General features: G+C 41.4%; 1 protein-coding gene and 1 long non-coding RNA gene across 2 annotated transcripts in view; both read right to left on the bottom strand.

Moving 5' to 3' along the window:
• The window catches only part of CIT (citron rho-interacting serine/threonine kinase), a 158636-nt gene extending 156878 nt beyond the window's left edge, over positions 1–1758 (bottom strand). The window contains exon 1 of the mRNA XM_074296515.1: positions 1464–1758. The gene's annotated coding sequence lies outside the window, so the exon portion shown is untranslated. The remainder of the gene's footprint in view (positions 1–1463) is intronic.
• Positions 1759–5815: 4057 nt separating this feature from the next.
• Positions 5816–15327, bottom strand: LOC141551765 (uncharacterized). Its single transcript, XR_012484957.1, has 3 exons — positions 15209–15327; positions 7449–7564; positions 5816–5928 (listed from the first exon to the last, which is right to left on the bottom strand). It is a non-coding gene; the product is annotated as an uncharacterized LOC141551765 (long non-coding RNA).
• Positions 15328–16398: the final 1071 nt, after the last annotated feature.

Below are 16398 nucleotides of genomic sequence, written 5' to 3'. Positions count from 1 at the left end.
AGAGACCTTAGAAGGCCTCAGAGGAGGCGAGCCGGGTAGAGCTCACACTGCAAAGGACAGTGGTCAAAGGTACTCTGGTGGGTCTAGGACAGACTAGTAATTGTAACTGCCAGGAGAGCACATTACAAAATCTGGCCATGTCATCCTCGACTCAGAAACTCCAGTGGCTGTTTACTGCCTCCAAGATCAAATCAAAATCCAGCTTGGTGCTAAAAATCCTTCAAAACCTAGTCCCCTCCCACCTTCCCATAGCTGTCACAACTCCTTCTTACACCTCCAGACCACATCTTCTCTGCTCCAGTGATACCGGCCTTCTCCATACCCAGAATGAAATTTAACTTTCCATGGGAAACTTTCCAATCCCCTATTAAATTGTGGGCTCCATGCGATCAGGGACTGTTTTTTATCACATATTAATAATATAAACACATACACACATACATCTCCAGTGCTTAGCACAGTAAGTGACATAAAACTGATGCTCAAAAATGATGATTACTGAACAGGGAGAAATTCTTAGAACAGAAGATCCCAGAGCTGGGAGGTAACTTGGGACTGAAAGTGTCACATGGGACGGCCCTTAAAACTGGGGAGCTCGGATGGGAGGGACCCTAGAACAGAGGCGGTCAGGGCTGGGAAAGGCCTTAGAACATGGAGTATCAGGGAGGGGGAATTTAGGGAATGTCAGAGTTGTGAGAGACCTTAAACAGAGAATTTCAGGGGGAGGGGCCTTAGAACAGGGAATGTCAGAGTGTGAGGGGCCTTAAAACATGGGGTATAAGAGAGAAGGGTCTTAGAACAGGGGATGTCAGGGGGAGGGGCCTTGGAATAGAATGTCAGGGGGAGGATCTCTTAGAACATGGAGTATCAGGCTTTAGAACAGGGGACATCAGAGGGAAGAGCCTTAGAACAGAGAAGGTCAGAGCAGGGATAGATCTTAGAACAGGGAGTGTCAGAACTGGAAGAAGCCTTAAAACAGGAAATGTCAGAACTGGGAGGAGCCTTAAAACATGGGGTATAAGAGAGAAGGGCCTTAGAACAGGGGATGTCAGGGTGGGAGGGATATTAGAGGGTGTGGGGGAGGGCTTTTTATAAAACGTTCCTCCGCTCCACTTCCCCAAACTTCCCAGATTCTCACCCTCCATCCTCCCCTTCCCCTCCAGCCCCACAACATCCCCTCCCCCATCCTTCTAATCCCTATCCTTTCCTTCCCCTCCTCCCTATTTTCCTCCTGGGTCCCTCCCCGCCCCCTTTCTTTAGCTCTGCGGGCTTCGGAGAAGATGAAAGGGGTAGGGGCTGAGAGGGCGTGGCGCATGCGCACTCCTCCTTTTCAGACACCTGAGAGATTCCCGGTCCTCGCCCCAACCCCGAGAAAAGGGAGGCCCGACAAAACTGAGACGAAGGTGGCTCCTCGATTGCGCAAAGGGAAGAAACGATCCGGCGAGTAGGGGGCCTATACTCACTGTCCACGCACTGCCACGCCTGGCCGCACTGCACCGGCCCGCACCGCGCCCACCCCGCCTTCCTCCGTCCCGCCACTGCGTTTGAATGGCGAGGCGGAGCCGACCACCAGCCCGAGGGAGGGGAGAGCGTGGCTTCTCTTTGCCTTGGCCAATCATCTTTCACATCCTCTTGATCGACGTCTCAGAAGACCCCGCCTTCCTCCTGTTTCCTGCCCAATGGAAACCCCTGAAGGAGTAAAAGGGAAGAGCCAATCACTTTATTTTCCCTCCAACTATAGACCAATAAATGGGCCAGCCGCGGAAAGTGGGCGGGGCTGACGGGAGCGGGCGGCTATTCAAAGTTTAAAAGAGGCGGTTGAAAGCTTGCGGGTGTTGGGAAGCTTTGGTTCCTTCCCGGTCCTCTGCTGTTGTGGACAGTAACCAAGGAGTTAGCGCCTCTCTATAATGGACTTCGCTCCCAGGGTCCCTTTAACAATAACAATTGTTATCATGACTGCTGTGACGTAGCATCTGATGGTTTGCAGAGCGCTTTACAAATATTAATAGCAATTAATTAGTAATATAGTATAATAATAGTAATTAATTAATAATTGTAATTAAGTAAATAATAGTTAGTAATAACAAACATGACTCATGCTTACAAGTGCCTAACATTGTGCTAATTACTTTGCACTTTTTGCAACATTTCAGAACGCGTGCACAGTAACCGCAATATTGTAACAACAACTGACCGCAAAAGCCTTAGCTACTCTGAACCGTGCAATGATCCAAGCGAACCAAAGGCCTCCAGAGACAGAACTGGCGAACTCCGAGTGCGCTGTGAAGCACATTTCTCCCCGCTTTGTTTTTCTCGACTTTGTTTTTTTTGCAACATGAAAATATTTTATCTGAATTCATAGGTTCGGTCGGTGCGATATTTCTAGTCTTCCCGGTGGATGGCGGGAGGATGGAAATTGAAACACGATTGGAATTTTGTAAATGAATTTTTAAATTATCTGGTATATATTTGGAAAAATAATATACTATTCAATTTTTTTTTAAAGAGCCTATTGTGTATAAAAAGTTTTTCTCAGTACTAGAGGAAAGATAATGGTTACTTGAGAAACAATGATCTTCATGGAATCTGTGGCCTAGGAGAGGAATAAAGGGCAGCTAAGCGATTAAGTGGATGGAACACCGGGGCTGGAGGCAGGGTGGGGTTTGCTTCAATTTCCTCATCTGCACAAAGAGCTGGAGAAGGAAATGGCCACAATCACTCCTGTATCTTTGCCAAGAAAACCCCAAATAGGTCAGAAAAAGTCAGATATAACAATCTTGCCCCTAGGGACATATCAGAAAAAAACTCAAGCTGAGTTGTACCACCTCTTCAAGGACTGCAGTACTTTCTCATAAAAAGATCCATTCTTTCCTCAATTTTGCCCCTCAGTGCTGTCCGGAAACAAATACTGTAACGCAGTCTTCCACCTTATTTTACCTAAATGTTCCTTTTTCCCTCAAATGTAAAGAGGCTAGGGGTTACTTAGAGATAAAAATAAACTCAAATTAGGGCAGAAAGCCAAACTCTTGCCTGAAAAACAGGATGTTTGCTAAACTGGGATTTGGAGCTACTGCAGTTATACTACTAATTTTTGGCTTGACAAAAAGCCATATAACAGTAGAGGACAGCTGTGCAACTAAGGAACACTGTATTGTCTCTAGGGTGGGAAAAAAAAAAAAAGAATTAATTGTTGCAGTTATGTCTGGTTATTTCTCCATATTGTTTTTTGTTATTTGTCCATTTTGAAGAGGACCAATGATGGAATGGGCTCCAGGAGGGTCTCTGTAGTTAGGAGGAGGGGAAGAAAAACAAGTTGTTATCCACCAGGACAGATACAGGGGGTTTGGATTGTGGTAAAGAGGACATGGTGCAAGGAATGTGGGTCCTAGTAGACAGGATATTAGGAATTTGGGGTCCTGCTACATGTTTCTATTCCTGGTTTTTCTCAAAATTTGGCCAGGGGTTAAGAAGTAAACATGGTCTACTTTGAGCAAAGAATAACCATCTTCACACACACACATCCCTACTTTTCCCTAAAATACCATCCTGGAGTAACTCCTTAGACCAAACAATCATCTGGTGCTGCTTGATCCTGTGCTATTTTATATAACAATGAAGCCTTTTCCTTTGAGAAACGAATGTGGTATCCAGGTAATTCTTACCAATCATCTTACCAAGTAATATCTTGTTTTTATTTAATAGTTTTTATTTACCAGATATCTGCATAGGTAGTTTTACAACATTGACAATTGCCAAACCTTTGTTCTCATTTTTCCCCTCCTTCCCCCCCCCCCCCAGATGGGCAGGTTGACCAATACATGTTAAATATGTTAAAGTATAAGTTAAATACAATGTATGTCTACATGTCCAAACAGTTGTTTTGCTGTACAAAAAGAATTGGACTTTGAAACAGTGTACAATTAGCCTGTGAAGGAAATCCAAAATGCAGGCAGACAAAAATAGAGGGATTGGGAATTCTATGTAGTGGTTCATAGTCATCTCCCAGAGTTCTTTCCCTGGGTGTAGCTGGTTCAGTTCATTACTGCTCTATTGGAACTGATTTGGTTCATCTCATTGTTGAAAATGGCCACGTCCATCAGAATTGATCGTCATATAATTGTTGAAGTATACAACAATCTCCTTTACCAGGTAATATCTTAACTATTAATATCTTTTCCCCCCTGAGGCAATTGGGGTTAAGTGACTTATCCAGGGTCACATAGCTAGGAAGTGTTAAGTATCTGAGGTCAAATTTGAACTCAGGTTCTCCTGACTTCAGGGCTGATGCTCTATCCACTGCATACCTATTAATATCTTAACCTGTTCTGCTTCAATGACATCATTGTATGACATCTTGACTCCCTAGTGAATTGGATTTAAATAAAGCAGAGTTGTACAAAGCCGTCAGCTTCATTCTCCCAGAGTCATCAAAGTCCATTCATTGTCAGGACAAAAGTCAGAACTAATGGAAATGGTTCATAATACATAGTGATTGATCTTGGTCTTTGATGTCTGACCAACATCTAAGCCCTCCCCCATGCCCACTTCCTGGGCTGTGAGTACAATTTGTTCTCATCCACCCCAGTCTCCCAGAAGTCTTCATATACTTGGGTAGACATCCCCTACCTCATCAATAGGTTTGAGACCTATCGTTTGCCCTCAGCCTGATTTGGCCTGTCCGCTTAGACAGTTTTATCAGAGTGTGGCCATGGTGTGAGAACAGATGAGAACTGGGGAAAGATAAACACCAAAAGTGAATGAGGCGCCCTGAAAAGGGGCTTAGAAAGCTCTCCACTATAGGTGCTAATCCTCCCTGAACACCCATAACACTCCAAGTAATGAGTGAGGGAAAGGGAATGACCAGAGCCAAGATCATAGCCTAAACCAGGGGTCCTCAAACTCCGGCCCGCGCCAGATGCGGCCCAGGGGATGTTTATGCGGCCTGCTGGGTTATGGCAAAATCAGACAGGAAGTGACGCTTGGCCTAAACTCGAGTTAACAACACACACTTCCGGCACTGGGCTGAGGTTCATAGTTTTTGTTTTTACTATAGTCCAGCCCTCCAACAGTTTGAGGGACAGTGAACTGGCCCCTATTTTAAAAGTTTGAGGACCACTGGCCTAAACCATCCCCCAGGGAGAAAATAATAAAGGCCTGGAAAGAAAGCTCAGGCACCTAGACCCAACTGTTCCACTTAACCAGGATATCTCCTTCAGTACCCAGTTCAGTGTTCTGAATATAATAAGTGCATAATAAGCATTTGTTAAATTGAACTAAATCTAGTCCCAGTCATTTTACAGATGAGAAAAGAGTGTAGCAGAGAAACAGCTTGCCCAAAGTCACATGGTGAGTTGAGACATGTTTATCTCAAATCAAAACATACTTGACAGAAAATCTCCCAACTACTACTTCCTATTACACTGTGGTATTTCATGGGACTGTCCCACGGTACCGATAATTTAACTGGCCTAAAATGCCCTGTAGTGATATAAAGTCAATACAAATTAGAAGATCAAGAAGAAGGAAAAAGCTAAGGGTTGAACTTTCCAAACCAGGAATATGTAAAGTGTAAAACTTCTATGAAGGATTCCAAATCTGTAGTAAATATAGTTTGTACTTGAATGAATGTGCCTGCCAATTAACTGTAATTCATTCTATTTGTTTCTACTGATTAGAACTGACAATGGGCTTTCCTGGAGCCTTAAGAATTGCTAATGATCTTGAACAAGAATATAAACAGCATGGGTTGGTTTTTTTTTTTATTTGTTTTGTTTTGCTATATTTTGTATCCTGCCTAAAATAGCTTCCACTTCCATTGCCACCCCCATTCCCTACTATCACAGCCGCTCTTGACTTCAGTCTCTCAGTCCCTCTCACTTGTTGGGTCCCCGGTGGTGAGACAGCTCTGTTCGAAGAGGTTGTTGTTTCCTGAAAAAGATCATGGCATCAGGGAGATAACACCATGACATGCAAGTGAATTGGATTTAAGTGAGGATGGGCTGTGCAAAGTCACCAGCCTCCCTTTCTCCTCCAAAGCCTTGGTTCCAGTGACCAGATATAGATCAGGACATTTGGAGATGGCCCTGGATGCAGTAGGAGAATTTGGCCTTTTTAAACTAAGGTGTTTAACAGGTCCCAGTTTGATTGAAGCAGTGTCCATTCATTGCTTAAAGCTAGGTAAGAAATGAGGCAAAGAATGACCATTTTTACTTAGTCCAAAAAAAAAAAAAAAAAATCCATCTGGATGGGGAAGACCATCAGAGTTTCTAGCCAAAACAGAAACAATACAGTGGTCCTCAAACTTTTTAAATAGGGGCCCAGTTCATGTCCCTCAGACTGTGGGAGGGCCGGACTATAGTAACAACAAAAGCTCACACTCTGTCTCCACCCCTCAGCCCATTTGCCATAACCTGGCAGGCCGCATAAATGTCCTCGGTGGACACATCTGGTAGTTTGAGAACCCCTGTAACTATTTATGTAAATGTTGAATCAATCAGGGACCAAACATGACTAAGTGGGGCCTGACCTGGGATCTATTGCCTTGCATCTAGAAGCAGAAGGCTCTGGAGGAGAAAGGGAGGCTGGTGACTGCACAGTCCTGTGTCACTTAAATCTAATTCACCCCCCAGATGTCATGGTAAACAAAAAGAAAGACATCACCCTGGATGCTTGTGGGAGTCTGCTATTTGATCACTCTGCCTCAAATCTCCCTCTCTATTCTTCATCCTCCCCATCTGATGGGGGTTGAGATCCCTTTAAGATTCCTTTCTGATTCCCCAACCTCCCACGGCTGACCTTTTATTTACAAATCCTGGTCACTGAGCTGTCCTATCCCTCGCCGGATCTGAACTAACTTGAGTTTTCCCAACCCCCACAGTTTAAACCCATTGAGTTCTACTCAACACTGACCCTGGCTGAAAGCCCACCAGGAACTTGGGGCATCACCCACAAGCCCCCTTTTAGGTATAAAAGAGCCAAGTTGGAACTCTCTCTTTGCAGGAGCCCTTCCCCCCAAAACATGGCATCCCTCTGGCCATGTAAGGGTTCCTGTCCAGCCAACAGCCACCTCTGGCCCTGGCGTCTTTCTACCTTTAACTTTACTTCCAAATCCCTATAATAAACCTTTTCATCAATCTAGGTTTTTGGGTCTGTAAATTCATTTACAGGGGACATTGTGCCATCATGGGACTATCTTACTATTTTTGCGCTGACCAAAATGGGGTTCCCCCTTTCCTATCTCTCATCACATCCACTGCCACAATTAACTTCCTTCATCTCAGGGATGACCAAGGCAAGACTGATTCTGCCTGCTTCTCTAGTGGCCCCAAAATAAAATACAAACTCCTTAGTGTGGCATTTAAAGCCCTTCACCATCTGGCTTCAGTTTCCTTTCTCATTTTATTTTACCTTGTTTCCCTTCCCACACCTTATATTCCCAACAAACTGACCTATTTGCTGTTCCCCAAACTCCGAATCCTGCCTCCACACCTTCTCCATGTACCCGGATTGCTCTTCCTGGCTTCCCTTGGATACCACCTCCTCTTGATGTGGGTTGAGGGCATTACTATAAAGAAAATTAGTACAAAGGCATGAGCTGTAACAATTACGTTGTAGATTTGATCATCACCGATTAGAGTTCCGGGCTGTCCAAGTTCTGCTCGGATAAGAAGGCTTAGGGCTGTGCCAATTATGCCTGATCAAGCGCCAAACAGCAGATAAAGAGTGCCAATATCTTTGTGATTAGTAGAAAATAGTCATCGAGTAATGAACATAGGTAAAATGGCTGAGTACAAGCATTGGACTGTAAATTCAAAAACAGAGACTAAATATCTCTTTTCCTTTCTGATTCCCAACCCCTTCTCTCCCCATGGCTGAAGAAGCTAGAATCTTTGATTCACAAATCCTGGTCAAAAAGCACCCCTTTGAATTCCAATGATATCCAGGCTTTCCCAGTCCCCACCGGATCTGAGCTAACTTGGGCTTTCCCAGCCCCCCACTATCTGCTCAGGTTTCCCCACCCCCCACAAACAGCTTCTTCCTCATCTGAAAACCCATTGAATTTTATTCAATGCTCACCCTGGCCGAAACCAGCCAGGAGCCTGGAACTCCACCCACCTTGAAGATCACCAAGAGCCATTATAAAAAGGGGCAACCCTGGAGCCCATGCTTTGCAGGAGCCCTAAACATGGTGTCCTTACGCTGACCATGTAAGGGTTCCTGTCTGCCCAGCGCCAACTCTGGCCCTGGAGTATTTCTACCTTTACCCTTACTTCTAAACCCCTACAATAAACCCTTTTTTTATCAATCTAGGTTTTCGGGCCTGTAAATTTCTTTACAGGGGACTCTGCACCGTCAGTAGACTTCATTTAATTATGTATCCTTGTGCCGAACCAAAAGGGATTACCCCCTACCTAACTCTTGTCACTCTGAGGTGCCATTATGGATCCCCCCAATTCTTAGTGTCCCCTCTGATTTCAAAGAATCTTCTACAATCTTAATTGTGTGGGATTTCTCCTGTAGAGTGGAAGCTCCTTGAGAGCATTCTGTATTTAGTATATTTTAATGTATTTGTATACCTAGTGCCTTGTATATAATAATAAGTGATTGTCAGAGCGGATCAGATCATCAAAACCAGCACAAGGGCTGTGTTGACTTTTGCCGCTATCCCTTCAAGAGTAACTAATACACAGAAGGCCATTTCAGCCAACGTGATGGCAGTGGAAATTGGTTATAAATCACATACATCAAAGAAGTCTGATCTGTTCGGGCTGAACTGAAGAGGCATAAGAGATCCATTATTGAAGACAATTGAATAATTTATCACAGCTTCATAATAAACATCGGCTGGTATCTATGATGACTGATGAAATGTTCAGGAAGAACAACTGAAAAGCAACAGAGAAACTGGAGAAATTGAAGAAGAGAACATAATACTTAGTGACTGCTTAGCAAAGTCCTCACTCCTAGAAATAAACAAACAAAAAACCTCGACTGACCATAATTTAGTTTGGGCCAATTCAAGTTAATCCAGAAAACAAATGAAGAATCTTTCTGTACCTCCTAATGCTGTACGCCATAAAACAGGAAAACAAAAATGAAGTTGTCCTTCCCCTCAGTAAGTTATTATTCTACTTGGGGAAGGCACTCCATCAATAAAAGCTCTTTGGACTGGGTCACTTCCCGTCAACTCAGTGGCTATGTTGATTTTTTTTTCAAGTTATTATTTTTTATTATTTGCTTTTTATTTACAAAATATATGCATACGCAATTTTTCAACATTGACCCTTGCAAAACCTTCTGTTCTCCTCCTTCCTTCCACCCCCTCCCCTAGATGGCAAGTAGTACAATACATGTTAAATATGTTAAAGTATATGTTAAAGACAATATATATATATATATACATAATTATACAGTTATCTTGCTGTATAAGAGAAATTGGATCTAGAACGAAGGTTTTTTTTAATTTAATTTTTATTTTATTTTATAATTATAACTTTTTTTTTGACAGTACATATGCATGGGTAATTTTTTATAACATTATCCCTTGCACTTACTTCTGTTCAGATTTTTTCCCTTCCTCCCCCAACCCCCTCCCCCAGATGGCAGGCAGTCTTATACATGTTAAATATATTACAATATATTCTAGATACAATATATGTGTGTAGAACCGAATTTCTTGTTGCACAGGAAGAATTGGATTCAGAAGGTAGAAATAACAGTTTACACTCATTTCCCAGGCTATGTTGATTTTAGGAACAGACAGTAGACCTGTAATTTCAGTAACATAGGGGAACACCCCGAGAAGGAAACTCCCAATAGTCAGCAGCCTCTGCTCCATCATTTATTGTCATAAGAGAGCTAGAAAGTGCAATGGATCTAGCACCTAACCCAGGGTCAGAAAGAACTGAATTCAAATTCAACCTCAGATATCGTATTTACTAACTATATGACTTCAGGGAAGTTATTTCATCTGTTTACCTCAGCTTCTCCATCTGTAAAATGAGGGTAATATTAATACCCACCTCATTAGTTTGTGAAGATAAAATGAAATCATATTTGTAAAATGTTTAACACTTGAGAAATTTGTTTTCCTTCCTTCCACAGCTCCTTCAAAACTCCGAGATTACGTTACTTGCCCAGAGTCACATGGTCAGAATATGTCAGAATTCTTTCCTGGTGTATTCAAATAAAGGACTTGCTAACCACTGAAATAATCAGAGAAGGCTTCATGGAAGAAGTGACCTTCAAAGTGAACCTGGAAGGCAAAGAAGAATTCTGAAAGGAAAAAGAGTAAAGAAGAGCATGGGATATCCATGGGGGAGGAGGGGTGAGGGTCATCTTTAAGCAGTCTACTGAGGGAGGACACTAAGTTTGAGGAACAACTAGCAGACCAGCTGAAATTTAGAGGGAGTGTATGAAGGGGGAGTCATAGGAAATAAGAATAGAAAGGTAGGATGGAGACAGATGGTGAGGGGCCTTCAATGCCAATGGGAGGAATTTATATGTTATCCTGGAGACAGTCTGGAGAAAGCCACCTGAGGTTCTGAAGAATGGGACAGGGGAAAGCTAGAGCCTACATATGGAGTCAGGAAGCTCCAAGAGGGACAGATACTATCTGTCGAGCCATTCTGCTGAGCGCCTCTCTAAAGGAAGATGGGACTAAGTGCCAGGAACCCCTAAATCCACAGATATTACATAGGAACCTCACTTTTTTCATCTGTAAAATAGAGAAAACAAAACTTAATGAACCTGTCTCACAGGTGGTTGCGAGCTTCAGATGAACCAAGCGTATCGTTATAGTTCAATAATGTCTGACTCTTTATGACCCCATGGGCCATGATGTCCATGGGATCCTGTTGGCAAAGATACTGGAGTGGTTTGCCATTTCCTTCTCTAGTGGATTAAGGTCACGCTAGTAAGTGTTGGGCCAAATTTGAATCCCAAACTTGACTCCAGACCCAATGCTCTATTCCCTGAGCCATCTAGCTTCCTCACCTAGTACACAGTAGAGGCTAAATAAATTCTAATTACCTGACTATACCCAAAGCGAAGATGTGACCTGATTAGAACTGGAGTGAAGATGATTACTTAGGCAGCTACGCAGAAAATGAATTGGGCAAATGATAATCTAAGTGAGAGAGGAAGAGGATTAACTAGGGAGACCCTGTGAGTAGAGAGAACAGGGAAGGATATGAGAGAGATTGCACCCTTTGAATTAGCCCATCCATATTAGCAACTAATTTCCTTTCTAACCATCTTTTACTTTTGTTCCCGGAATCACTAAGTTATGACAGCGTATCTGCCTACAGAAAATAAAGACACACAGTTCCCTTGAAAACCTAACCAAAAAGTAAAAGAAGAGAAACAAGGTTTTTTTAAGCTTTTTTTTTTAACCAACCCATTTTCTCTTGGGCTGAAAAATAGGCATGTGGGCCCAGAATAATTTGCATGACTTATTTAAGTACAATCTTAGAATAACAGAATTTCTGAGCTATGAGACCCTAGAGATCATTTAGTTCAACCCTCTCAATTTATAGAAAAGGAAACAGGTCTACTTTTCCAGAAGTGACACCATGGCAGAGTTATGTCTAAAATCTTAGAATTGTGGGCCTAGAAATTCATCGTTATTAACCTAAGGTCCAGGGGTTTGTTTTTAGCTTTCTTGTAAAAAAAAAAATTAAAAAAAATTTTATATATATATATATATAATTACCCATAAGAGGCTTTTTTTCTTTTTTTCTCAATTTTATTTTTCAAAATACACATAAAGGGGCAGCTAGGTAATGTAGTGGATAGAGCAGCAGACCTGAAGTCAGGAGGACCTGAGTTCAAATCTGAACTCAGACACTTGACTTCTTAGCTGTGTGATCCTAGGCAAGTCATTTAACTTCAATTGCCTCAGTAAAAAAAAAAAAAAAAAGGAAAAAATACATATAAAGATAGTTTTCAAAATTCACTTTTGAAAGAGTCTGTCTTACAGATTTTTCTCCCTCCCTTGTTTACCTCCTCCTTCTCCCAAGTCAGCAAGTAATCTGATATAGGTTAGTCATGTTCAAATCCTTTAAACAATTCTGTATTCGAAGCAACTTTTTTCTAAATGTACACAAATAGTTAATAGGCAACTTTATAGCACAGTGCATAGTGTGGCAACCTCAAGTCAGGGAGACCTGAGTTCAAATGCAACCTTAAGACATTTTCTAGCTGTGTGATTCTGTTCTAGTCATTCAAACTTATTTGCCTCGGTTTCCTCCTCTATAAAATGAGCTGAAGAAGGAAAGGGCAAACCACTTCTGTATCTCTTGCCAAGAAAACTCCAAATGGGTCCACAAAGAATTGGACAGGACTGAACAGCAGCAGATGGGGTAAAGGCAGAAATGCAGTAGAGGTAATCTCTTGATGACTATGTTTCAAAATAACTGTTTTTCCTCAGAATTTTATGTATTTTTATGCATTTAAAAATATTATTGTATGAAGGGATTTATAGACTTCATTAAACTACCAAAGGGATCCAGGACACAAAAATGGTGAAGAGTCATTCTATTTAACTCTTTAATTTTGCAGATTAACTAAAGAGATGCCAGAGTCCTTAAGGGATAGGCCTGAAGTTACCCCCATACTAAATCCCAGGCCTTGGATGTGAACCCAGGAGCCTCAGCTCCAAAAAACAAGTCTTCCACCATCGCAGTAAATTCAAGTCAATTTCTTACAAGCAATATTTGTTAAATGCCTCCTATTTGCAAGGTATTATGTTAGATACCATTAATAGAAAGTAAAAAAAAAATCCTGCCTTCAAGGAGTTTATAATGTATTAATGGACTCAAAATCTGTATATATACATGTATATATTATATGTGTAATATTTTTACAATAATCAGCTAAGTTTATTATAAGCCTGTGGGACAATAAAATGGTCCCCACTATCCTTGTGGTTCCTTCCTCTTTGGTTTTAGGAAATTATGAATGCTCTTAGTCTCTAGTTAGGAAAATTCTTCACATATATGTAGTTCTAGCTATACAAAAACAAATAAGCAAAATAGCCCCTGCCCTCAAAAAGCTTACAGTCTTATATAGGAAGATAATACATGAAAGGGAGCAAGATGTAAAATGCAGAATGGGAAGCTGGAGAGCTCAGCATTGCGGCAAGACTTTGGAGACAGTGAAGGACGTACAGAATAGAGCTGGATCAGGAGAAAGCTCCCCAAGGAGAACCTCTGGTGCTAAGGGGTCCTGCAGATGACTTGAGTCACATTTCTTTTTTCATCTTGTCCATAAATGGATGATAGATTAAAAATAAAACAAAACCTGTGAGCCAGAAAGCTGCACCATGAAGATGAGTAAGCTTCCTGCCCAGCTGTTTGAAAGAATAGCCTAGCCCAAGTAGGGAAGACGAACACTTCATAATTGGCACTGTTGATCCGAGTTTGGAATCTCCAACTGCCCCAGTTCTAGTTCCAATAGGATGATCAGCATCCCAGAATATCAGAGCTTGAATAGCCCCCGCTTTCACTCAAGAGTTCTACCTGACGGTTAATATTTAAATTTATACAAAATAATGATAGTAATATCTAGAGATATAATCACCGGAGAAAAGGGATATGGGAGAAGGAAATGACGAACCATTTCAATATCTTTACCAATATGGGTCACAAAGAGCCAAGATTCAGATATGACTGAACAAAAGGAGGAGGTGCATCAGGAAAAGTCTCATGTGGATGGTAGCGTGAGAGCTGTGCTTTGAAGAAAAGTCAAGATTTGTTAATAGTGGAGGTAAGCAAGCTTACTACTTGTTCAAAAAACAAAACAAAACAAAACAAAAAAAAAAAAAAAACTTGCAGGGGCAGCTAGGTGGCGGAGTGGATAGAGCACCAGCCTTGAATTCAGGAAGACCTGAGTTCAAATGTGATCTCAGACACTTAACACTTCTTAGCTGTGACCCTGGGCAAGTCACTTAACCCCAGCCTCAAAAAAAACCCAAAAAACAAACAAAAAAAACACTTGCATAAAATCACATAGACAGGAGATAGACTGCTGTATACTCAGGTCAGTTTGACTAGGTAACCCAAGGCTCAAGCTTATTTGCAGAAGATTGTCCTCATTGATAGAGAATGAGGACTCACTGATCCATACTTACATGAGGGATGGAGTTGATAAGAGCTTTCTCAAGGAGAAATCCTAGTTCTGATTTCTAGTTCTGCAAAAGAAGAAATCATTCCAGAGGGAGTGGTCCCTGAAAGGAGTGAAACTATGGGAGGAAGCCAATAGATAGAAAAGCCATGCCTTAATCATGTCCCTACCCCTACCATGTTAGAGACAGAAGAATTTCTCCTTCAATGAAATCTGAGACTTTCTCTCTCTAACGGTTCACTCCCAATAGGAAAGTTCATTCACTTTATATTCTCTGGTATATTCTAATCTGTATATCTTCTGATTTCTATTTCTTATAGACTTGGATAAATGGTTTTATTTTCTAATGATTATGTATCTTTGAGTAGCTAGAATTTGTGAAGGTGGTCAAGTTCTTGATACAGCTCAGACTCTTACTTCCCATCCTCCAATAAAGGAGGATGGACTGAACCTAAAAATTATTTCCCTTAAACTAACACTATGTTAAGGAGAATGGGAATGGATAGATTTAATTCTTGCCCAGTACCCTCTATTTAAGGAAAGCAGTGTATCCACCCTAATGGATCCTGCTCGCATCTCTTGTTCCTCTTCTAGGAGGAATCAAAACTTCCCTTTGAGAAGAGTGGGCTGAGGAGACTCAAGAAATATGCATTCACCTCACCCTTCAGGCCCTGTCTACACTGACCCAGGAAGACACACATTAATTACATAAAAACAGACTTACGACTGTTTGCACTATTGTCTTTCTACCCAGATTACTTTTACCTCTGAATCCAATTCTTACCGTGCAACAAGAAACTCGGTTCTGCACACATATATTGTATCTAGGATATACTGTAACATATGTAACATGTATGGGACTGCCTGTTATTTGGGGAGGGGGTAGAGGGAGGGAGGGGAAAATTGGGAAAAGAAGTGAGTATAAGAGATAATGCTATAAAAAAATTACCCATGCATATGTAATGTCAAAAAATTATAATTATAAAATTAATAAAAAATTTTAAAATTAAAAAATAAAAAAAAAGAAATTAGGCCTTTGGTGAGAAATATTAAAAAAAAAAAAAAAAAAAAAAAACAGACTTACTCCCAATGGCCCCCTTCTTCTGGTTCCTTTCCAGCCTTCATCCTGTGATTCTATCTTGATGAACACAGAGGAAAATGTCAATACTATTTCTTTTAAAGGAAAATCAGAAAGTATAAGGGCTACCCAGCGTAATCAAAGGCAGAATGTCAACTGTTTTCAGTGAGTGAATGAAAGAGACATATTACAGAGCTAGCAAAGAAGGAAACCTGACTCATTCTTACCATCAAAGCCCTGTTACATAAAGCATTTTAGTAATCAATAGTTTAAAAAAGATATCACATTCCAGAGAAGAGTTTCCATTTGCTTCCAGGTTTGTAATTTAACCCTGGGACACTATCATGTCATTATAGTTATTTGGCTGAAATTCTTGACTTTGACTAGCCAAGTGAATTTATACATGTTGCTCATCCCAGTTTTCTCACAGAGCTATAATAGTGAGAGAGAAAGAGGGAATGGGCAGCTAAGTGGCACAGTGAAATAGAGGGCACAATCTGCAGTCAGGAAGAGTCATTTTCCTCAGTTCAAGTCTGGCCTTAGACTATTCCTAACTTAACCCAATTTGCTTCAATTTTCTCAACTATAAGATGATCTGGAGAAGGAAATGGCAAACTACTCCAGTATCTTAGCAAAAAACCAAAACTCAAATGAGGTCACAGTCAGCATGACTGAAATGACTGAACAAAGAGAAGCAACAGATGTGAAAGTATACATTAAAAGGATTGTATAAATTTTAGATATCATATAATATGTAAATTCAGATCATTGGGGACTGAGCCAAATGGAATCTCCCCCTTCTTAGTCAACAAGCATTTATTAATCTCCTATTATGTGCCAGGCACTGTGCTAAGCACTGAGGGCACAAATAAAGGCAAAAACCAGGCTCTGCTCTGAAGGAGCTCACAGTCTAGTGGCAGGAGACCACATGATACAATGATGTACAAATTAAGAAGGGGAGGCATGAAAATTGAGGAAACCTGAGAAAGCCTTTTTGCACCAGGTGGGACTTCTGCTGATACTTGAAGTCAGGAAAGGCAAGAGGCAGAGATGAGACTAGATGATTACTTTTCTGTTGTTTTTTTTTTTTCTTCCTCCCTCCTACCCTCCCTCTCTCCTTTCTTTCTTTTCTTCCCTCCCTCCCTCCTTTCCTTCCTTCCTTCCTTCCTCCCTCCCTCCTTCCCTCCCTCCCTCCT

Source organism: Sminthopsis crassicaudata, chromosome 1, assembly GCF_048593235.1.
Source record: "Sminthopsis crassicaudata isolate SCR6 chromosome 1, ASM4859323v1, whole genome shotgun sequence".
In the NCBI taxonomy this organism is placed as follows: domain Eukaryota; kingdom Metazoa; phylum Chordata; class Mammalia; order Dasyuromorphia; family Dasyuridae; genus Sminthopsis; species Sminthopsis crassicaudata.
This window is presented reverse-complemented; position numbering and strand designations above follow the sequence as displayed.